Raw genomic sequence first — 24,201 nt, 5'->3', positions numbered from 1 at the left:
ACCATATTTCGAATTCTGTATACATTACATCATGCTTACCACCTGAAAACTAATTATAGTGCATCCCCTCACATGTGACCCTAATCACCCCTTTTGCCCTCCCCCCTCCCCCCTTCCCCAATGGTAACCACCAGTCCAATCTCCAATGCTATGTGTTTTTTTGTCGTTTTTATCTTCTACTTATGAGTGAGACCATATGGTATTTGACTTTCTCCCTCTGACTTACTTCACTCAGCATAATACCCTCAAGGTCCATCCATGTTGTCACAAATGGCCGGATTTCGTCATTTCTTATGGCTGAGTAGTAGTCCACTGTGTATAAATACCACATCTTCTTTATCCATTTGTCCCTTGATGGGCACCTAGGTTGCTTCCAAGTCTTGGCTATTGTGTATAATGCCGCAATGAACACAGGGGTGCAAGTATCTTTATGCCTTTGTGTTTTCAAGTTCTTTGGATAAATACCCAGCAGTGGAATAGCTGGATCATATGGGAGATCTATCCTTAATTTTCTGAGGATACTCCAAACTACTTTCCATAGTGGCTGCACCAGTTTGCACTGCCACCAGCAGTGAACAAGGGTTCCCTTCTCTCCACACACTCTCCAACATTTGTTGTTTCCTATCTTGTTAATTATAGCCAGTCTAACCAGAGTGAGGTGATACCTCATTGTAGTTTTGATTTGCATTTCCCTGATAGCTAATGATGTTGAGCATCTTTTCATATGCCTGTTGGCCATCTGTATATCTTCTTTGGAGAAATCTCTGTTCAGATCTTTTGCCCATTTTCTAATCGGATTGTTGGTTTTTTTGTTGTTGAGCTGTATGAGTTCTTTGTATATTTTGGATATTAACCCCTTATCTGATATGTGGTTTGAAAATATCTTCTCTCAATTGTTAGGTTGTCTTTTCGTTTTGTCAACGGTTTCCTTTGCTGTGCAGAAGCTTTTTAGTTTGATGTAGTCCCATTTGTTCATTTTTTCTTTTGTTTCCCTTACCTGGTCAGACATGGGACTTGAAAATATGCTGCTCAGACCAATGTCATAGAGCGTACTGCCTATGTTTTCTTCTAGAAGTCTCATGGTTTCGGGTCTTACATTCAAGTCTTTAATCCATTTTGAGTTGATTTTTGTGCATGGTGTAAGGGAATGGTCTACTTTCATTCTTTTGCATGTGGCTGTCCTGTTTTCCCAACACCATTTATTGAAGAGACTCTCCTCTCTCCATCGTATGCTCTTGGCTCCCTTGTTGAATATTAGCTGTCCATAAACGTGTGGGTTTACTTCTGGGCTCTCAATTTTCTTCCATTGATCTGTGCGTCTGTTTTTGTGCCAGTACCATGCTGTTTTGGTTACTATGGCTTTGTAGTATAATTTGAAATTGGGGAGTGTGATACCTCCAGCTTTGTTCTTTTTTCTCAGGATTCCTTTGGCTATTTTGGGTCTTTTGCTTTTCCATATAAATTTTAGGATTCTTTGGTCTATTTCTGTAAAAGATGTTGTTGGAACTTTGATAGGGATTGCGTTGAATCTATAGATTGCTTTAGGAAGTATGGACATTTTAGCAATGTTAATTCTTCCAACCCAAGAGCATGGAATATCTTTCCATTTCTTTGTGTCTTCTTCAATTTCTTTCAACAATGTTTTATAGTTTTCAGTGTACAGATCTTTCACCTCTTTCATTAAGTTTATTCCTAGGTATTTTATTCTTTTTCTTGCAATTGTAAATGGGATTGTATTCTTAATTTCTCTTTCTGCTACTTCATTGTTAGTGTATAGAAATGCAACCGATTTTTGTACATTGAGTTTGTATCCCACAACTTGACTGTATTCCTTTATTATTTCTAAAAGTTTTTTAGTGGACTCTTTAGGGTTTTCTAGATATAAAATCATGTCGTCTGCAAAGAGTGACAGTTTCACTTCTTCTTTTCCAGTGTGGGTCCCTTTTATTTCTTTTTCTTGCCTGATTGCTCTGGCTAGGACTTCCAATACTATGTTAAATAAGAGTGGTGACAGTGGGCATCCTTGTCTGGTTCCTGTTCTTAGAGGGATAGCTTTCAGTTTTTCTCCATTGAGAATGATGCTGGCTGTGGGTTTGTCATATATGGCCTTTATTATGTTGAGGTATTTTCCTTCTACACACATTTTATTTAGAGTTTTTATCATAAATGGATGCTGTATCTTGTCAAATGCTTTCTCTGCATCTATTGAGGTGATCGTGTGATTTTTATTCTTCATTTTGTTAGTGTGCTGTATCACGTTGATAGATTTGCAGATGTTGAACCATCCCTGCATCCCTGGAATGAAACCCACTTGATCATGATGTATGATCTTTTTAATGTATTGTTGTATTCGATTTGCTAGTATTTTGTTGAGGATTTTTGCATCGATGTTCATCAGTGATATTGGCCTGTAATTTTCTTTTTTTGTGATGTCCTTGTCTGGTTTTGGTATCAGCATAATATTTGCTTTGTAGAAGGAGTTAGGAAGCCTCCCCTCCTCTTCAATTTTTTGGAAGAGTTTGAGAAGGATAGGTATTAAGTCTTCTTTGAATGTTTGGTAGAATTCACCAGAGAAGCCATCTGGTCCTGGACTTTTATTTTTTGGGAGGTCTTTAATTGCTGTTTTGATCTCCTTACTGGTGATCAGTCTATTCAAATTTTCTACATCTTCTTGGTCCAGTTTTGGAAGGTTGTATCTTTCTAAGAATTTATCCATTTCTTCTAGATTATCCAATTTGTTGGCGTATAGCTTTTCATAGTATTCTATTATCTTTTGTATTTCTGAGGTGTCCGTTGTAATCTCTCCTCTTTCATTTCTGATTTTGTTTATTTGAGCCTTCTCTCTTTTTTTCTTTGTGAGTCTAGCCAAGTGTTTGTCAATTTTGTTTATCTTTTTGAAGAACCAGCTCTTGGTTTCATTAATTTTTTCTATTTTTTTTGTCTCTCTTTTGTTTATTTCTGCTCTGATTTTTATTATTTCCTTCCTTCTGCTGATTTTGGCTTTGTTTGTTGTTCTTTTTCCAGTACCTTTAGGTGCACTTTTGGATTGTCTATTTGGGATTTTTCTTCTTTGTTAAGGTAGGTCTGAATTGCTATAAACTTCCCTCGTAGAACAGCTTTTGCTGTATCCCACAGATTTTGGCATGTCATGTTTTCATTTTCATTTGTCTCCAGGAATTTTTTTATTTCTTCTTTGATTTCTTCATTGACCCCATCATTGTTCAGTAGCATTTTGTTCAATCTCCACATTTTTGTGCCTTTTCTGGTTTTCTTTGTGTAGTTGATTTCTAGTTTCATACCTTTGTGGTCAGAAAAGATGCATGGTGTTATTTCAATCTTCTTAAATTTATTGAGACTTGTTTTGTGGCCTAATATGTGATCAAACCTGGAGAATGTTCCATGGGCATTTGAAAAGAATGTGTATTCTGTGGTTTTTGGATGGAATGTTCTGTTTATAACTACTAAGTCCATCTGGTCTAATATTTCCTTTAAGGCCAGTGTTTCCTTATTGATCTTCTGTTTGGATGATCTCTCCATTGGTGTAAGTGGAGTGTTAAAGTCCCCTACTATTATTGTGTTCCTGTCTCTTTCTCCTATTATGTCTGTTAATAATTGCTTTATATATTTAGGTGCTCCTATGTTGGGTGCATAGACATTTATAAGTGTTATACTTTCTTGTTGGATTGTTCCCTTTATCATTATGTAGTGCCTGTCTTTGTCCCTTATTACAGTTTTTGATTTAAAGTCTATTTTGTCTGATATAAGTATTGCTACCCCTGCTTTCTTTTCTTTGCCATTTGCATGGAATATCTTTTTCCATCCTTTCACTTTCAGTTTGTGAGTGTCTGTAGGTCTGATGTGTGTCTCTTGTATGCAGCATATACATGGATCTTGTTTTTTTATCCAGTTGGCCACTCTATGGCATTTGATTGGAGCATTTAGTCCATTGACATTTAAAGTAGCTATTGATAAATATGTATTTATTGCCATTTTGTCACTTTTTCTTTTTTTGGGTGTTTCAGTAGTTCTTCTCAGTTCCTTTCTTTTTCTCTTGCTCTCTTCACTTGTGGTTTGATGGCTTTCTTTAGTAATATGTTTGATTTCTTTTGTCTTACTTTTTTTCCTGCTTGTTATAAGTTTCTGGTTTGTGGTTACCATGAGGATCCTATTTAATATATTATGCATATAACAGTCTATATTGAGTAGATAGACTCTAGCTTGACCTCTTTCTAAAAGCTCTACTTTTTCACTCCCCTCCTCCCACATTATATGTTTTTCACATCATATATAGTCTTTTGTTTAGTGTGTGTATATCCATTACCCTCTTATCATTGAAATAGGTAATTTTAGTACATTTGTCTTTTAACCTTCATATTATCTTCACAGGTAGTTGACCTGCTGCATTTACTATACTTTTACCTTACAAGTGATTTTACTGCGTTTTTTCTTGTTGTTTTGGGGTTTTTGATAAATTTTTTTCTTTTATCTCTATTTGTGGTCATTGCTTCCCAACTTAAATAAGTCCCTTCAGCATTTCTTGTAGAACTGGTTTCTTGGTGATAAACTCCTTTAATTTTTGCTTGTTTGGGAAGCTATGTATCTCTCCTTCCATTCTGAATGACAGCCTTGATGGATACAGTATTCTTGATTGTAGGCTTTTTCCTTTTAGCACTTCAAATATGTCGTGCCAGTCTCTTCTCTCCTGTAGGGTCTCGACTGAGAAGTCTGCTAACAGCCTGATTGGCTTCCCTTTATATGTCACTTGTGGTCTTTCTCTTGCTGCTTTTAGGATTCTCTCTGTCTTTAATTTTAGACATTTTGATTATAATATGTCTTGGTGTGGGCCTCTTTGGGCTTCTCTTGTTTGGAGCTCTCTGTGCTTCCTGAACTTGGATGTCTGTTTCCTTCCTCAGCTTAGGAAAATTTTCCTCTATTATTTTGACAAATAAATTTTCTGCCGCTTTGTCTCTCTCTTCTTCTTCTGGGACCCCTATAATCCAAATGTTAGCACACTTGATATTGTCCCAGAGTTCCCTTCCACTGTTCTCATTCTAATTCTTTTTTCTCTTTTCTGTTCTGCTTGGGTGATTTCCTCTAATCCGTTGTCCAGCTTGCTGATCCGTTCTTCTGCTTCCTCTACTCTGCTATTGAGTCCCTCTAGTGAATTTCTCATTTTGAGTATTGTGTTCTTCATTTCTGATTGGTTCTTTTTTATATCTTCCAGTTCTTTGCTGATGTGCTCACTGTGTTCATCCATTCTTCTCCGCATATCTGTGAGCATCCTCATTATATTTTGTTTGAATTCTTTGTCGAGGCTGTCGCTAGTTTCTGTTTCACTTAGTTCTTTTTCTGGTGTTTTGTAGTGTTCCCTTGCTTGTAAAGTATTCCTTTGCCTCCTCACTATGCCTCTTTCTCTGTGCTATTTTCTTTGTACTAGGTGAGTCAGTTATGTCTCCTGATCTTGGAGAAGTGGCCTTATGTATGAGATGCCTTATGAGGCCCAGCAGTGTGATTCCCTCTCATCACGAGACCATAAGAACCAGGAGCGACCCATTTTTGGGCTACTTGTGTTCCTCTGCTGTGGCAGGGTTGCTCCCACTGCAGATACCCAGGGAGTCTAATCTTTCCTTCCCTGGCCAGCTGTTTGTAAATCCAGTTTGGAGGGGCCTCAGCACTGTTGGCTACAAAGTCTATTAGCACACTCTTATTGCAATTGTCCTCTTAATTGGGTTGGTACCCAGTGTAGCTGGTTGCTAGGCTCAGGGGCATACAGTTGTGATAAGCCTGAGGCCAACAAGGCTGTTGTCAGTTCTCTTAGGAGTGCAGCTGAGTGGGGCTAGCCCTTGGCATGGAGGCACTCAGTTGTTTCAGGCTTTGGAAGGTGGGGATGATCCTTTTCATGGCTATTTGTGAAACATAAGTCTTCTGCCACTGATAAGCCTCCCCCACTGGACCACATACACTGTCAACACAGTCCTGGTCCATGCAGACTTCTCAACCCCCTGGAGCGTACCCCAATGCCACACTGCAGAGGCCCCCACCTCTGCCCCAATGCTCCCCACAGTTCACCTGGCCCTCACACAAGCCCTGCCCCACAGAGGCAGACACACTTTCCTGCCTGTAGAGGATCAAGGCACTCAGTCAATGCAGGCTGAAAAGTAGCCTGAGGGTTTGCTGTTAGGTGGGGCCAGTCCCTAGGGCGAGTTGCCTGCCCTGGCTGAACTGGATTAAATCTGTGCTGTAGTGGGTGTGGCAGACCCCTGGGCTAACAGCCCAAGGGACGCACCTCAATGGCCCCCACCTGTGTCCGTATCAGCACGCCTGGACCAGCTCAGAACAATGGCCCCCACCAATGTCTCAGTCTCCGGGGAAGACCCTCCTCTCACCAAGATGCCCCCAGAGACCACCAGGTGAGTCTTGTTTCACCAAAGGACAGTCAGTATTCTCTCTGGTGATTTTAGGTTGCTGCAATGAGTGAGTTTGTGCATGGGCCCTTTAAGACCCGGATCTTTTTGGCTTTTGGCCAATAGCTTTTCTGGGGTGTCCTCACTGCAGTTAATAGCCAGCAAAGCCAGACAGTAAGACTCCACTCTCAGTTGGGCTGAGTCCGAAGGATGGTTATAGCAGTATTGCCCCCACTCCGGACCTCACTCCTCCAGAGAGGGCTGCGTACCTTAGGGTGGCTCCCACCTGGCCAGCTGAGAAGCTCCACTGCTCCCAAAGGTGGCTTTTTTCCTCTCTGGCCGGAGTTAATGCCTCTTCTGCTTTCGTCAGGACTGTCCCTTGTCATTGGGGTTCTTTTTATCCAGTTTTCAGTTTTCAATCCAGGGTGATTCTTCCCAAAATTGTTGTAACCTGGTTGTGTTCATGGGAGGAGGCGAGTTCAATGTCTGCTCACAGCACCATCTTGATGAGATCCAGGACATGGTATTTGAAAAGATACTTTTTAGCTTAATGTGAAAGAGTGTACTACCAATATTATCTTTCAGGAGTTTTATAGATTCAGGATGTATCTTCAAGTCTTTGATTCATTTTGAGTTTATTTTTATATATGGTGTGACATAGTGGTCTACCTTCATTCTTATGCATGTGGCTGTCCAGTTTTCCCAACACAATTTGTTGAAGGGACTATCTTATCTCCATTGTGTGTTCTTGGCACCTTTGTCAAAGATTAGCTGTCTGTAGATGTGTGGTTTTATTTCTGGGCTTTCAGTTCTGTTCCATTGATCTGTGTGCCTGTTTCTGTACCAATACCATGCCATTTTGGTCACTATGGCTTTGTAGTACATTTTGAAGTCAGGGGTTGTGATACCTCCAGCTTCTCCAGCTTTGTTCTGTTTTCTCAGGACTGCCTTAGCAATTCGCGGTCTTTGATTGCCCCATATGAATTTTAGTATTCTTTGCTCTATTTCTGTGAAGAATGTCATGGGGATTCTGATAGGGATTGCATTGAATCTGTAGATTGCTTTGAGTAGTATAGACTTTTTAACTATGTTTATTCTTCCATCCATGAGTGAGGAATCTCTTTCCATCTCTTTAAGTCATTATCAACTTCTCTCAGTAATGTCTTATAGTTTTCTTGGTATAAGTCCTTGACTTCTTCAGTTAAATTTATTCCTAGGTACTTTATTTTTTTTAGTTGTGATTGCAAATGGAATTATATTTTTTAGTTCTCTTTCTGTAAGTTCATTATTGGAGTATAGAAAAACAACTGATTTTTGTAAGTTGACTCTACCCTGCAACTTTACTGTAGTTGTTAATTATTTCTATTAGTTTTCCAATGGATTTTTTGGGGTTTTCTATATATAAGATCATGTCATCTGCAAACAGCGAGAGTTTCACCTCTTCACACCCTGTTTGGATTCCTTTTATTCTTTTCTCTTGCCTAATTGCTCTGGCCAAAATCTCCAGTACTATGTTGAATAAGAGTGGTGACAGTGGTCATCCTTGTCTCATTCCTGTTCTCAGGGGGACGGCACTCAGTTTTTGCCCATTGAGTATGATGTTGGTTGTGGGTTTTTCATAGCCTTTATGATGTTGATGTAATTTCCTTCTATCCCCATTTTGTTGAGTTTTTATTATAAATGGCTGTTGGATCTTATCAAATGCTTTCTCTGCATCTATTGAGATGATAATGTGGTTTTTATTCTTCAATTTGTTGATGTGGTGTATCACATTGATTGATCTGTGTCCTTGGTATGAATCCCACTTGCTTGTGATGTATGATCCTTTTGATGTATTGCTGAATTCAGGTTACCAAAATTTTGTTGAGAATTTTTGCATCTATGTTCATCAGTGATATTGGCCTGTAGTCCTCCCTTTTTGTGCTGTCCTTGTCAGGCTTTGATGTCAGAGTGATGTTGGCCTCATAGAATGCGTGAGGAAGAGTTCCATCCTCCCTAACTTTTTGGAATACCTTGAAAATTATAGGTATTAAGTCCTCTCTGAAACTTTGGTAGAATTCTCCAGGAAAGCCGTCTGGCCCTGGGGTTTTATTCTTTGGGATGCATTTGATTGCTGTTTTAATCTCTTTGCTTGTGATTGGTCTATTCAGATTGTCTGTTTCTTATTGACTCAGCTTTGGAAGGTTGTAAGAGTAAGAATTTATCCATTTCCTCTAGGTCATCCATTTTCTTGGCATATAGTTTTTCATAATATTCTCTTTTAATCCATTGTATTTCTGTAAAGTCTGTTGTTATCTCTCGTGTTTCATTTCTGACTTTGTTGATTTGAGCTTTCTCTCTTTTTTTCTTTGTAAGTCTGGCTAGGGGTTTGTCAATTTTATTTATCTTCTCAAAGAACCAGCTCTTTGTTTCATTGATCCTTTCTACTGCCTTTTTTGTTTCAATAGCATTTATTTCTGCTCTGATTTTTATTATTTCTCTCCTTCTGCTGAATTTGGGCTTTGTTCTTCTTTTTATAATTCATTTAGGTGTAATTTGAGACTTCTTTTTTGGGATTTTTCTGGTTTTTTAAGGTGTGCCTGTATTGTGATGAATTTCCCTCTTAGTACAACTTTTGCTGCATCCCATATGAGTTTATATAGCATGTTATCATTTTCATTTGTCTCCAGATATTTTTTGATTTCTTCTTTAATTTATTCAATGATCCATTGGTTGTTCAATAGCATATTATTTAGTCTCCACATCTTTGCCCTTTTCTCAGCTTTTTTCTTGTAATTAATTTCTAGTTTTATAGCATCATAATCAGAGAAGGCGCTTGTTATTATTTCAATTTTTTTAAATTTGTAGAGGCTTGCCTTGTTTCCCAACATATGGTCTATCCTTGGGAATGTTCCATACACACTTGAGAAGAATGTGTATTCTGCTGTTTTTGGATGGAGTGTTCTATACATGTCTATTAAGTCCAATTGGTTTAGCTTTTCATTTAACTCCACTATTTCCTTGTTGATTTTCTGTCTGGATGATCTATCAAATGATGTGAGTGGGGTGTTGAGGTCCTCTACTATTATTGTGTTATTTTTGATATCTTCTTTTATGTTTGTTAATAGTTGCTTTATGAACTTTGGTGCTCCTGTGTTGGGTGCATAGATAATTATAAGCGTTATTTCTTCTTGATGGAGTGTCTCTCTGATGATTATATATTGCCCCTCTTTGTTTCTCTTTACCAGCCTTATCTTGAAGTCTACTTTGTCTGATATAAGTATTTCAACACCTGCTTTCTTTTGTTTGCCATTAGCTTGAATTATCGTCTTCCACTCCTTCACTCTGAGCCTGTATTTGTCATTGGAGCTGAGGTGTGTTTGCTGGAGGCAACAAATTATTGGATCTTGTTCTTTAATCCATCTTGCCACTCTGTCTTTTAATTGGAGAGTTCAATCTATTTACATTGAGGGTGATTATTGATGTATGAGGGCTTAATGCTGTCATTATATCACTCGTTTTCTGGTTTTCCTGCATTTCCTTTGTTTCTCATCCTGTGTCTTTTGGTCTACCCATTGAATTATGCAGTTTTTTATGCCATGTTTCTTTGTTTTTTCCTTATTTATTTTTTGTGTCTCCAGTCTGCTTTTTAGTTTAGTGGCTACCCTGAAGTTTGTATTCAGAATCTCATGCATAACATAGGCCATTTTCTGATGGCCACTTATTTCCTTAGTCTAAACTGATTCAATCTCTTTCCTCCTGCCCTCCTAAATTATTACTCTCATATCTTATTTCAACTTGTGTTGTGAGTTTGTGGTTAAAGTGACAAGATTGTCATTGTTTTTGGTGTTTTCCTTCCCTTTAGCTTAATGCTATAGTTGAATATTTGCTATCCTATTCTGATTCTGTCTCTCTATTTATCTCCTTACTCTGTGTTTTGTGACCCCCTTTCTCCCTTTTTTTCTTTTTTCAGGTATGAGGGCCTTCTTGAGGATTTCTTGTAGAGGAGGTCTCATGGCTACGAAGTCCCTTAGCTTTTGTTTGTCTGGGAAAAATTTAATTTCTCCCTCATATCTGAAGGATATTTTTGTTGGATAGAGCATTCTTGGTTGAAGATTTTTATCTTTTAAAGTTTTGAATATTTCATTCCATTCTCTCCTAGTTTGTAAGGTTTCTGCAGAGAAATCTGCTGAAAGTCTGATAGGGGTTCCTTTGTAGGTGATTTTCTTCTGCCTTGCTTCCCTGAGTATTCTTTCTTTCTCATTCATTTTTGCCAGTTTTACTACTATATGCCTTGCAGTGTGTCTTTTTACATTGAAAAATCTAGGAGATCTGAAAGCTTCCTCCACACATATTTCCCTTTCATTCCCTAGATTTGGGAAGTTCTCTGCTGTTATTTCTTTGAGCACACTTTCTGATCCATTCCCCTTCTCTTCACCTTCTTGAATACCTATAATTCTTATGTTGCATTTCCTCATTGAGTTGGATATTTCTTGGAGACTTTCTGCATTTCTTTTTAGTCTCAGTTCCCTCTCCTCCTCTGTCTGGAGCATTTCAACATGTCTATCTTTGATTATGCTGATTTGCTCCTTTATAGTGTCCACATGAGCATTCAGGGAATCCATTTTTTTAAATCTCTTCCATTGTGTCTTTCATCTCTAATGTTTCTGATCGATTCTTCTTTATAGTTTCAATCTCTTTTGTGAAGTAGCTCCTGAACTTGTTGAATTGTTTCTCTATATTCTCTTTCACCTCATTGAGTTTTTTGATGATAGCGATTTTGAATTCATTCTCATTTAGTTTACTTATTTCTGCACCCCCAGGACTGAATTCTGGGTGCTTGTCATTTTCTTTCTGGTCTGGATATTTGATGAATTGCCTGATGCTGGAAGGATGAGTCTTTCCCGTTGTGATATTATTCGGTTGCAGTTACAGCCTATTGCCACTGGCTAGGGGTTGAGAGCTGCGTATTCTGAGCCCTCCACTTACAGCTGAGGTGGTGTGGCATGAGTCAGGGGAGGGCAACTTTCTCCTGCACGCAGTCCCAGGCTTCCCAATCAGCTTTCACTATCTGGTCTCCTGGGGTCTTGACTTGATGAGATCACCCCTGCATGAAAGCTTTCACCCCATTAGAGGGCTTCCCTCTAGGCTGCAAGAGCCCTAGGAAGTCCTGGGTGATCCCATGGATGCATGACCCCTCCCCCACTCCTTCCCTCTCAGTGCCTCCTGTGGCAGCGACTGCAGTCTTTAGGGGAGGGAGTGAAGTTCTCTCTTACCCTACTCCAGCTCCTCTGAGGGAGGCTTCAGCCTCTCTGTCCTCTGTCATGTGGCTGCTGTGACTCTCTGAGGATTTTTGTGCTTTTGGGGTATTTTCCATTGCAATATGGCTGCTCCTTTTTGTTGTATGTTGGAAGGGAGAGAGTCCCAGGCAAGCTCACTCCACCATGATGCTGATGTCACTCCTCCAAATCTACAGATTTAATGCAACCTCTATCAAAATTCCAAAGACATTTTTGATGGAAATAGAACAATAAACCCTAAAATTTGTATAGAACAACAAAAGACCCCAAATAACCAAAGCAATCTTAAGAAAAAAGAACAAAGCTGGAGGTATCACACTCCCTGATTTCAAAGTATACTGCAAAGCTATAGTAATCAAAACAGCATAGTACCAGCAGAAAAACAGACACAAAGATCACTGGAATGGAATTGAGAGCCCAGAAATAAAACCATACATCTATGGATAGGTAATCTTTGGCCCCAAGATGTACAATGGAGAAAAGACAGTCTCTTCAATAAATGATGCTGGGAAAACTGGACAGCCACATGCAAAAGAATGAAAGTAGACCACTATCTTATACTATATACAAAAATTAACTAGAAATAGAATAAACACTTGAAAGTAAGACCTGAAACCATAAAACTAGAAAACAACATAAGTACATTTTGACATCTGACTTAGCAATATCTTTTTGAATATGTCTCCTCAGGCAAGGGAAACAAAAGAAAAAATAAATGAATGGGACTATATCAAATTAAGAACCTCCACACAGCAAAGGAAACCATCAACAAAACAAAAAGACAATGTTGGGAGACGATACCTGCAAATTATATATCTGATAAGGAGTTAATATCTAAAATATATAAAGAATTTATACAACTCAATAACAAAGAAGCAAACAACCCCATTGAAAAATGGGCAGAGGGTCTGAACAAATGTTTTTCCAAAGAAGATATACATATGGCCAACAGGCACATGAAAAGCTGCTCAATGACATTACGTATTAGGAAAATGTAAATCCAAACCACAATGAAATATCATCTCACAACTCTCAGAATGGCCATAACTAACAAGAGAAGAAACAACAAGTGTTTCAGAGGATGTAGAGCAAAGGGAACCCTCATACACTGCTGGTGGGTATGCAAACTGGTGCAGCCACTATGGAAACAGTATGGAGACTCCTCAAAAAATTAAGAACAGAACTATCATATATCAAGCTATTTCACTTCTGGCTATTTATCTAAAGTATACAAAAACAGTAGTTGAAAAAGATTATATGCATTCCTATGTTCATTTCAGCATTATTTACAATAGCCACAATATGGAAACAACTTAAGTGCCTATTGACAGGAATAGATAAAGATGTAGTACATATATACAATGCAATACTACTGAATCATAAAAAAGATAAAATCTTGCCATTTGGGACAACATGGATGGACCTTCAGGGTATTATGCTAAGTGTGATAAGTGAGGCAGAGAGAGACAAATACCATATGACTTCACTCATATGTGCAAGATACACAAACACATAGATACAGAGAATAGATTGGTGGTTACCAGAGTGAAAGGGGGCTGAGGGTAGGGTAAAAGGGGTAAAGAGAGACATTTGCAAGGTAATGGATGTAAACTAACGTTTTGGTGGTGAAAATGATGTAGTGTATACAGAAGTCAAAATATAATGATGTACACTTGAATTCTATATAATGTTATAAACCAATGTTACCTCAATTTAAAAATAATGTTTTATAGATGAAAGCACTTCAGAATGGTAGAATAAGGATCTCAAAAATTTGCTTCTCTGTGAAATGACAACACTGGATAAAATTGTCAAGATCAACTTTTTCAGAACTCTGAAAATTAAGCAAAAATATTGCAATAATATGAAGAAAACTCCTTGAATAAAAACAGCTAAATCTTGGTCATGAAAGTGAGCTTTGTGGCATTTTTAGCTTTCCATATCCCTATCTCCCTCTCCACAGCTTGACAGTATCCTTGAAAACCAACAGTGTTACAAGTATAATAACTGTGAAAACCAGCAACCTAGCAGCCACAAGAAGAAGCAAAAAGCATTTGGAACTCCCCCAAAGCTTCTTTCCCATAGAATTGTCACTATTTGATCTGGCAGTTCTCTGAAAAGCTGAATTATCAGGAGTAGATGGAGTAGACTTTATTTGAAATTACTATCCTTAGGATGTGTGTCGAAAACAATCAATAAAATTATTCAATATTACAAGTGCCTGAGGTGAGGATTCCAGCTGGGGCTAACAACAGGTTGACCAAAAACCTTAAAATGAAAAGCTGGGAATGAAATATCTACAGGGTGTTCTGAAAAGCTCTGACACATTCCTGGGACTCTAGAGGGCCACATGCATATGCAGGGCTGTGTGTGAGCCAAGGAAAGACTGTAGAAGGCCCTCAGCACTCACCTCTGACTGATCTTGAGACTCTGCATAAACATGAAGTGAAAGTGTGATGGTTAATTTTATATGTCAACTTAACTGGAAGAAGTGTCCAGATTAAACATTATTTCTGGGTGTGCCTATGAGGGTGTTTCCAGATTACATTAGCATTTGAATTGGACTCAGTAAAGTAGATTTTCCTCCCCAGTGTGGGTTTGCATTGTTCAATCCATTGAGGGCCTGAATAGAACAAAAGGAGGAGGAAAAGGGAATTTGTCCCTTTTTCCCTGCCTCAATGCTTGAGCTGAGACATCCAATTTTATCTTCTCCTACCCTAAGACTGCGATTTACATAATTGGCTCCCCTGGTTCTCAGGCCTTCATACTTGGACTAAATTGCTCCACCAACTTTTCTGGATCTCAAGATTCCAGACAGCAGATCATGGGACTTCTCAGCCTCCACTCAGCCTCCATAATCATATAAGCCAACTCCTCATAATAAATATTTCTCTCTCTCTCTCTCTCTATATATATATATATGACATCATATATATATATAAGTTCTCTGGAGAACCCTGACTAATACAGTAGGTTAAGTCAGAGTTGTTGATTACCTGCTGAAGCATTAAAAATATGACTGAACACACACATAGAGCTCTTGAAATATTGACAGACATTTTGGTCCAAGGCATTTAAGTAAATTTCTATCCAAACTTTTACCTACCACAAAGCAAGTCAAACTGCACCAGACAGAAGATAGACTTTACAGAACAAATCCGTGAAATTCACTAAACAAACAAAAACAGCAGCAGTAACAACAATGATAAAGTAACAGCAAACTCTGGAGGTGGGGAGAGAGTCCCAGTTTCCATTGTTGCCACATCATATTATTTAGAATGTTCAGCTTTAAACAAAAAATTACATGTTATGCAAAGGAACTATAAAATATGGCCCTGACAAGAGATTTTCATATATTGAAGTATATGGGGTAACTATTTTGGTTCAAAACTGATTCGGCTTGAATTAAAGAGGATTAAAATGATATTAAAATGATATACTAAATAATATCAAATTAATACAAAAAATGTCAATAATTGAGCAACACAAGAACTTATGAAGATTTAAGACTTAGAAATAATGAGAAAAATTACAGATAGAAATCCTACCTAATAATTAATTACATTAAATGTAAATAAACTAAATACACCAATTAAAAGACTGATATTGGCAGAAGGAATAAAAAGATGATCCAACTATATTCTGTCTATAAATGAGACTCACTTGACATTCAAAGAAACAAATAGGTTGTAAGTAAAAGGTAGTACAATATATACCATCCAAGCAATACCAAAAGAGGTCTGGAGTGGCTATACGTGGCTATAAGAATATCAGACAAAATAAGTTTTCAGACAAAATCCACTACCAGAGACAAAGTAGAAAATTTTATAATGATGAAAGTGTCAATCAATCAGGAAGGCCTAAAGATTTTTTTAAAAGCCTTTTCATTTCATGTTTATTTTCAGTGCTTCAATATAAAACATTTTATGATTACTGATATGTGCAGAAACAGTCTTTTCAAACACCAAATACCAATGTTTTCTGATAATACCAATTTTCAAGAAACAAAATAACCAAATATAACACAATTTTGCAACATTTTTCAACACACCAAAACTTATGATTTGCAGCTAAAGAAGTATTCAGCAGGAAATTTATAGTTGTAAATACCTCTATTAAAAAAGAAAGAAAAATTTCAAACTAATAACCGACTTTTACACCTCAAGAAACTGAAGAAAGAAGAGCAAACGAAACCCAAACAAGCAGGAGGGAAGAGATAGTAAAGATTAGATGGAAGATAAGTAAAATAGAACCAGATACCAAAGCAGAGATCCAGGAAGCTCAGAGAATAGCTAGCAGGATAAATACCAAATAATTGCATCAAAGCATACCATATTTGAACTGCAGCTAAGCAATGAAAAAGAAAATCTTTAAATAAGTCAGAGAACAAAATGCCTTTTCACAGAGAAACAAGGATAAAAATTACAGTGGACTTCTTTTCAGTAACTTTGCAAGCAAGAAGAGAGTAGAGTTTATTGTTTAAGGTGTTGAAAGAAAAAAAGCCTACAACCTAAAATTATATATCTCAGATATTCTCAGACAAAAAAAGAAAAACTGAGGGAATTCTACCCTCAAAGAAACGTTAGAAGAAGTTCTTCAGGGAAAAGGAACATAATATAGGTCAGAAATTTAGTCTCCATAAAGGAAACATGTCAAAGAAGGAATAAATGAAGGTAAAATAAAATCTTTTATTTTTCTTATTCTCACTTAATCTAAAAGATAATTTTTCAAAAGTAATAATAGTAACAATGTATTGGGTGATTATGACATATGGATAAGTGAAATGAATGACAGCAATGTCACAGGAACATAAGGGACAACAAGGAGTAATTAGAAATACTTTATTATAAAGTATTTAGATTATACATTAAGTAGTATAGTCTTATTTGAGGTTACTTAAATTAGTTATAAATATATATTGCAAACTCTGTGAAAACCATAAAATATTTTTTAAAGAAGTGTAACTGATATACTAACAGAGGAGATAAAATGGGATCATAAGAAATACTTAATTAAAACCAGAGAAAGCAGAAAAGGAGCAGAAGGAAAAAAAAAACCAAGTGTAACAAATAGAAAATAGTTAAAAACATGGTAGATATTAATACAACTATATCAATAATAATTTTAATAATGAATGATCTAAATGCACTATTTTAAAGACAGAGTGCCAGAGTTGGTTAAAAAAAAAACAAAATCTAACTATATGTTGTCCACAAGAACCCAAATTTAAATATAAAGACAAAAGTAGGGTAAAAGTAGAACAATGATGAAGAATCTACCATGCTAGTACTAATTAAAGAAAATTGTAGTAGCCATATTAATTTTGCACAAAGCAGATTTCAAAAAAATAAAAATTACTGGGGATAAAGAGGGTTATTATAATGACAAAATGGTCAATTCTCCAAGAATACAAAACAATCTTCAACATGAATGCACCTAACAAGAGAGCATCACAATACATGAGCCAAAAAATGATAGAACTGCAAGGAGAAATAGACAAATCCACTATTATAGTTGGATACTTCTAAACCCATCTTTCAGTAGTTGGTTGATTGCTCAAGCCAGCAGAATATCGGTAAAGATATAGTTGACCTAGATAGCACTATCAATCAATATAGTCTAATTGAAATTTGCAGAATACTTCATCCAACAATAGCAGAATACTTTCTACTTAAACTCACATAGAATATACACCAAAGTATACCACACTCTTGGCCATAAAACACACCTCAAGAAATTCAAAATAATAGAAACCATACAATGTATGTTGACAGATACCAACGGAATTCAACTACAAATCAATAGCCAAATAATAACTGGAAAATCCCCAATTCTTTGGAGATTAAACAAAACACTTAAATAACACATTGGCCAAAGAGACTCAAAAGAAATTTAAAAATGATTTGAAACATAAAAATGAAAATATAAATTATAAAATACAATGAAAGCAGTGCTTAGAGGGAAATTTTTAGCGTTAAATGTATGTATTGAAAAGAAGAAAGGTCTCAAATCAATGACTTCATCTTCTACCTTGAAAAAGTAGATATTTCAACAAATCATGTTGGGAAAATTGGATATTTGTATACAAAAAGAAATGAATGTGGACCTTATACCACACACACAAAATGTGAGAGCTAAAGCTACAAATTTCTTAGAAGAAAACTTATGGGAGAGGCTGGCCCAGTGGCATAGTGGTTGGGTTCCTGCACTCCACTTCGGCAGCTCAGGGTTTGCCAGTTCAGGTCCTGGGCATGGACCTACACACTGCTTATCAAGCCATGCTGTGGCAAGCGTTCCACGTGTAAAGTAGAGGAAGATGGGCAGAGATGTTAGGTTAGGCCCAATCTTCCTCAAAAAAAAATAGACGAAAGCTTCACAAGATTGGATTTGGCAGTTCTTTTTTGGATATTACACCAAAAGCACAGGCAACAACAAAAAATAGGTAAATTAGACTTCATTGAAATTAAAAACTTTTGTTCATGAAAGGACACGATCAGCAGAGTCAAAAGGTAACACATGGAATGAGAGAAAATATTTGCAAATCATATATCCAATAAGGGATTAATGTCCAGAATACATAAAGAACTCCTACAATTCAGCAACAAAAAATAAACAACTTGATTTAAAAATGGGCAAAACACTTGAATAGATATTTCTCCAAAGATTTATAAATGGTCAATAAACACAATAAAAGATACTCAACATCACTTATCATTAGGGAAATGCAAATAAAAATGGCAATTAGATAGCACATCACACTCATTAAGATGCTTAGCATCAAAAAATCAGAAAATAACAGGTGCTGGCCCGGTGGCATAGCAGTTAAGTTCACATGCTCTGCTTCAGTGGTCCAGGGTTCACCAGTTCAGATCCCGGGCACGGACATACTCATGGCTTGTCAAGCCATGCTGTGGCAGGTGTCCCACATATAAAATAGAGGAAGATGGACACGGATGTCAGCTCAGGGCCAATCTTCCCCAGCAAAAAGAGGAGGATTGGTGACAGATGTTAGCTCAGGGCTAATCTTCCTCAAAAAAAATCAATGAAATCGATCAATCTCTATCCAGGTTAACAAAAAAATAGAGAGACAGACAGAGAATGTATACATTACCAATATAAAAAATGAATTATGAGTCATCACTACTAATTCCATAGACATTAAAAGGACAACAAAAGAAAACTATGAACAATTCTATGCCCACAAATTTGATAATTCATACTAAATAAAACAATTCCATGAAAGACACAAACTACAAAACTCACACTAGGGAAATAGATAATCTGAATAGGCCTATATCTATTAAAGAAATTGATTAAATCCTTCCAAAAAAAATGCATCATGCCCAGATGGTTTCACTTCCAAACATTTAAAGAATTTTTACAAACATCTAAGGAAGAAATGATACCAAGACCATACACTCACTTTCAGTAAATAGAAGGAAAGGAACTACTTCCTAACTCGTTATGTTATGTCCACACTACCCTAATACCAAAACTAGATAAAGACATTACAAGAAAGGAAACTACAGACAATTATCTCTCACAAACAAAGATGAAGATGCTCAGTGGAGTATTAGCAAATTATATCCAAAATTTACAAAAATTATACACCATAACCAAGTGGGGTTTATTCCAAGAATGTGAAGCTAGTTCCACATTTGAAAATCAATTCATCCACCACATCAACAGGCTAAAGAAGAAAAATCATGTGATTATAACAATTGATTCAGGGAAAGCATTTGACAAAACCCAAAGCCTATTCATGATAAAAACTCTCATCAAATTAAGAATAGAGGGGAACTTCAACTTAATAAAAAAACATTTACTGCAAAAAAAAAAGACAGCTAACCTCATACACAATGGTAAGAAAATAAATGCTTTCTTCCTAAGATTGGGAACAAGGCAGGATTGTCAACTCTCACCAATACTATTCAACATCATATTGGGAGTCCTAGGTAGCGCAATTAGAGAAAAAAAGGAAATAAAAGATTTTGTGCCCAGATTGGGAATTAAAAAATAAAACTGTCTGTTCAAAGAAGGCATAGTTATCTATGTAAAAAATCCCAATTGACAAAATCTCCTGGAACCAATAAGCCAGTATAACATAGTTGCAGGATACAAGGTTAACATTAAAAATTTCTTCTTATACACCAATGATTAACAATTGGAATTTGAAATTGAAAGTACAATACCATTTAGAACGGCACACAAAAATTAAATACTTAGCTATATATGTAAGAAAATATGCACAGAATCTATATGTGGAGAACCACAAAACTCTGATGAAAAAATATCAAAGAAGTTTCAAAAAAATGGAGGGATATTCCTTGTTCATGGATTGGAAAACTCAATATTGTTAGCATGTCAATTCTTCCCAATTTGATCCATAGATTCAATGCAATTCCAATAAAAATCCCAGCAAACAATTTTGCAGATATTGACAAATGGACTCTAATGTCTTTATGGAGCAGCAAAAGAGCAAGACTAACCAACATAAAACCAAAGAAAAAGAACAAAGTTGGAAGACTTACACTACCCAATTTCAAGACTTATTCTAAAGCTATCGTAATCATGATAGTGTGGTTTTGGAGAAATAATAGACACACAGATCAATGGAATAGGACAGAGTACCCAGAAATAGAGCTACACAAATAGAGTTAACTGATATTTAAGAGTGGGACAAAGTAAATTCAATGAAGAAAAATATTCTTTTTAACAAATATTTCTAGCACAATTGGAGATTCTTATTTCAAAAAATGAACCTAGGTGCAAAAATTAACTCAAAATGAATCACATACCTAAAAGTAAAAAACAATGTTATAAAATTTCTAGAATAAAACAAAGGAAAAAATCTTGGTGACCTTGGAGTTGGATGAGTACTCAGATACAATGCTAAAAGCACAATTGAGGACACAAAAAAATTGTTTCTAGACTTCATTGATATTAAAAACTTCTGCTTTGTGAAAGATACTGTTAAATGAATGAAAAGAAAAGCCACAGACTTGGTGAACATATTTTCAAAACACATATCTGATAAAGGATTTTATCCAAAGTATACAAAGAACTTTAAAACTCAAAAGTAAGAAAATAAACAACCCAACTAAAAAATGGACAAAAGATCTGAACAAATACCTCACTAAACAAGTTATATAGATGGAAAATATGGTCAACATTATTTTTCATTAGAGAATTGCAAATTAAAACGACAATGAGATATGATTGCATACCTATTAGAATGATAAAATCCAAAAATCTGATAATATCAAATGATGATGAAGATGCAGATTAATAGGAATTCTCATTCATTGCTGGTGGGAATGCAAAATGGTATGGTCATTTTGCAAGATGGTTTGGAAATTTCTTCCAAGATAAATGTACTATTATCATATGATCCAGTAATAATGCTCCTATTTATTTATCCAAGTGATTTAAAAATATGTCTACACAAAAACCTACACAAGAATGTTAAAAGTGCTTTAAAAGATAAGTACCGTATGATATCACTTATACGTGGAATCTAAAAAAGTTAAACCTATAAAAAACAGTAACAAGCTGTACACCTTAATCTTACACAATGTTACAGGTAAAATTTGTTTCATAAACAAAGTCTAGTTTGTCTGATGTAAGTATAGCTACCCCAACTTTCTTTTGGTTTCTATTTGTGTGGAATACTTTTTCTATCCATTCACTTTTAGTCTACATGTGTACTTACATCTGAAGTGAGTCTCTTATAAGCAACCTATAGGTGAGTCTTGTTATTTTATCTATTCATTCACTCTGTCTTTGGATTGGAGAACTTAATTCACTTACATTTAAAATAGTTATTCATAGGTATGTACTTTTTGCTATTTTGTTAATTATTTTCTGGCTGTTTTGTAGTTCCTCTGTTCCTTTCTTCTTCTCTTGCTCTCCTCCTTTTTTGATTTTATGATTCTCTGTAGTGGTATGCTTAGATTTCCTTCTCTTTATCTTTTGTGTATCTATTATAGGTTTTTGTTTTGTGCTTACCATTAGGTTTATATATAACAATCTATTTTAAGCTGATAACGACTTTAGTTTGAATATATTGTGAAGTTCTATACTTTTACTAACTTCCCCAAACTTTTATGTCTTATGTTATATTTTACATCTCTTATCTTCGTCTCTCTTAACTAATTATTGCAGTTATAGTTATTTTTGCTAATTTTGTCTTTTAACCTTCATAGTAGGTATATAAGTGATTAATTGACCACCTTTGCAACATTGGATTATTCCGAATTTTACTATATATTTACCTTTATCAGAGAGATTTATACTTTCATATCTTTTCCTGTTACTAATTAACAGCCTTTCATTTCAGCTTAAAGAAATTCCTTTAACATTTCTTGTAAGGCAGGTCTAGTGGTGATAAACTCCTTTAACTTTTGTTTGGAAAACTCTTTATCTTTGCTTCAATTCTGAATGACAACTTTGCTGAGTGGAGTATTCTTGGTTGGGAGTTTCTTTCTTTCAGCACTTTGACTATATCTTGCCACTCCCTTCTGGCCTGCAAATTTTCTGCTGAAAAATTCTGCTGATAGTCCTATAGGGGTTCCCTGTGTTTAACAAGTTGCTTTTCTCTTGCTGCTTTTAACATTCTCTCCTTGTCTTTTTCTTCTTCGACATTTTAATTATAACATGTCTTGGTGTGCATATCTTTGGGTTCACCTTATTAGAAACTCTCTGGGCTTCCTGTATCTGGATGTCTATTTCCTTGTCCAAATTAGGGAAATTTTCAACCATTACTTCTTCAAAGAAGTTTTTTGTCTCTTTCTCTCTCTCTTCTCATTCTGGTACCCCTATAATGCAAATATTGGTTCACTTAATGTTGTCCCATTAGTCCCTTGAGCTATCTTAACTCTTTTTTATTCTTTTTTCTTTTTACTGCTCTGATTGGGTGGTTCCACTGCCCTGTCTTTGAGTTCACTTATCCTTTCTTCTGCTTCATCTACTCTGATGTTGAAATCTGCTAGTGTATTTTTCAACTGAGTTATTATATTATTCAGCTCTGTGACTCATATTTGGTTCTTGCTTATATTTTTTATCTCTTTGTTTAAGTTCCCATTGTGTTCATCCATTTGTTTCCCCAAGTTCAGTGAGCATCTTTATGACCACTATTTTGAACTCTTGATCAGGTAAATCATTCTTTTCTGTCTCATTAAGGACTTTTTCTGAGGTTTTATCTTGTTCTTTCATTTGGAACATATTCCTTTATTTCCTAATTTTGCTTCACTCTCTATGTTGGTTTCTATGCATTAGATAAAACAGCCATCTCTCCTAGTCTTGAGGGAATGGCCAGGTGTAGGAGATGAACCTTATCTTTCAACCATGCACCACCTCTTGGTTGTCTCTCAAACCTTTGTAATTGTCTAAACAGCCTATTTTATTTTTAGTGTCTGCCAGTAGTTGAAGGTGTGCCAAAACTAGTCAGTATCCTAAACTGAAGGATCTCAGTTAGCACCTAGATTAAGGGTAATTGGAACCCATACCCTCAGGCAGTAGTTTTTAAAGTATGCAAATATATACAATCCTGTGGCACCACAAGCATTAGTCCTGGTGGCCAGCAGAGCCACGTGATTTAGAAGTGTTCCCTGGGTGACAATCACAAAAATTGCAGCACCAGACAAGTGTATAACTGCCTTTCTGGGAGATATCAGCTACCTTGGGCAAGATAGAGGGAGATATATAGATGACATCCACCTGCCTCTGTCCCTCAGTAGGCCCCTAGATGTGTGCCAAACCAGAAGATTGCCCCTCAGGCTGAGGCTCCAAGACAAGCAAATAGGCCTCTTTCACAGAAATACTGGGGATGTGTTTCAGTTTGCTGTCTGTGCATTCCCTTGGGGTTGGCAGCCAGCAAAAGACTGACTCTGCATTTGTTATAGTCCGTGGAACCAAGAAATTCAAGCCCTGCTGGCCACCAGTGCTAGGCAATCAAAGGGAATCCATGGGCAGCAGCCACAAAAACTGGGGTACCAGATGTAAAAATCAGGGCACCAGATAAGTGTACATGCTCCTCTCCAGGAGATACTTGCACTCCAGAGCACAGTAGAGGTAGAGCTTGAAGATAGCACCAACCCTGAGGTCTCTGGGGAGGATTAGAGTGGGTCCTTAGATATGTGTTTAATTAGAATCATACCCCTCAGGTTGCAGCTATATTTCTCAGTCACCCATTTTGTAAATTGTTCTTGCTAAGCTTAAAGCCTTGCAATAATGTTGCTATGCTCTCCTGCAACAGGTAGGTTGTATGTCTCTAGTAATTTATACCTTTCTTCTAGGTTATCTAATTTGTTTGCACATAATCGTTCATAGTGGTCTCTAACGATCTTATGTATTTCTGTAGTTTCAGTTGTAATGTCTCCTTTTTCATTTATGATTTTATTTGAGACTTTTCTCTTTTCTCAGTTAGTCTAGCCAAAGGTTTGCCAATTTTGCTTATCTTTTTGAAAAGCCAGCTGTTAGTTTTGTTGATTTGTTTCTATTGTTTTTCTGGTCTCCAT

Source organism: Equus caballus, chromosome X (genome assembly GCF_041296265.1).
Source record: "Equus caballus isolate H_3958 breed thoroughbred chromosome X, TB-T2T, whole genome shotgun sequence".
Taxonomy (NCBI): domain Eukaryota; kingdom Metazoa; phylum Chordata; class Mammalia; order Perissodactyla; family Equidae; genus Equus; species Equus caballus.
The sequence above is the reverse complement of the archived record's forward strand: the minus strand, read 5'-3'. Positions refer to the sequence as shown.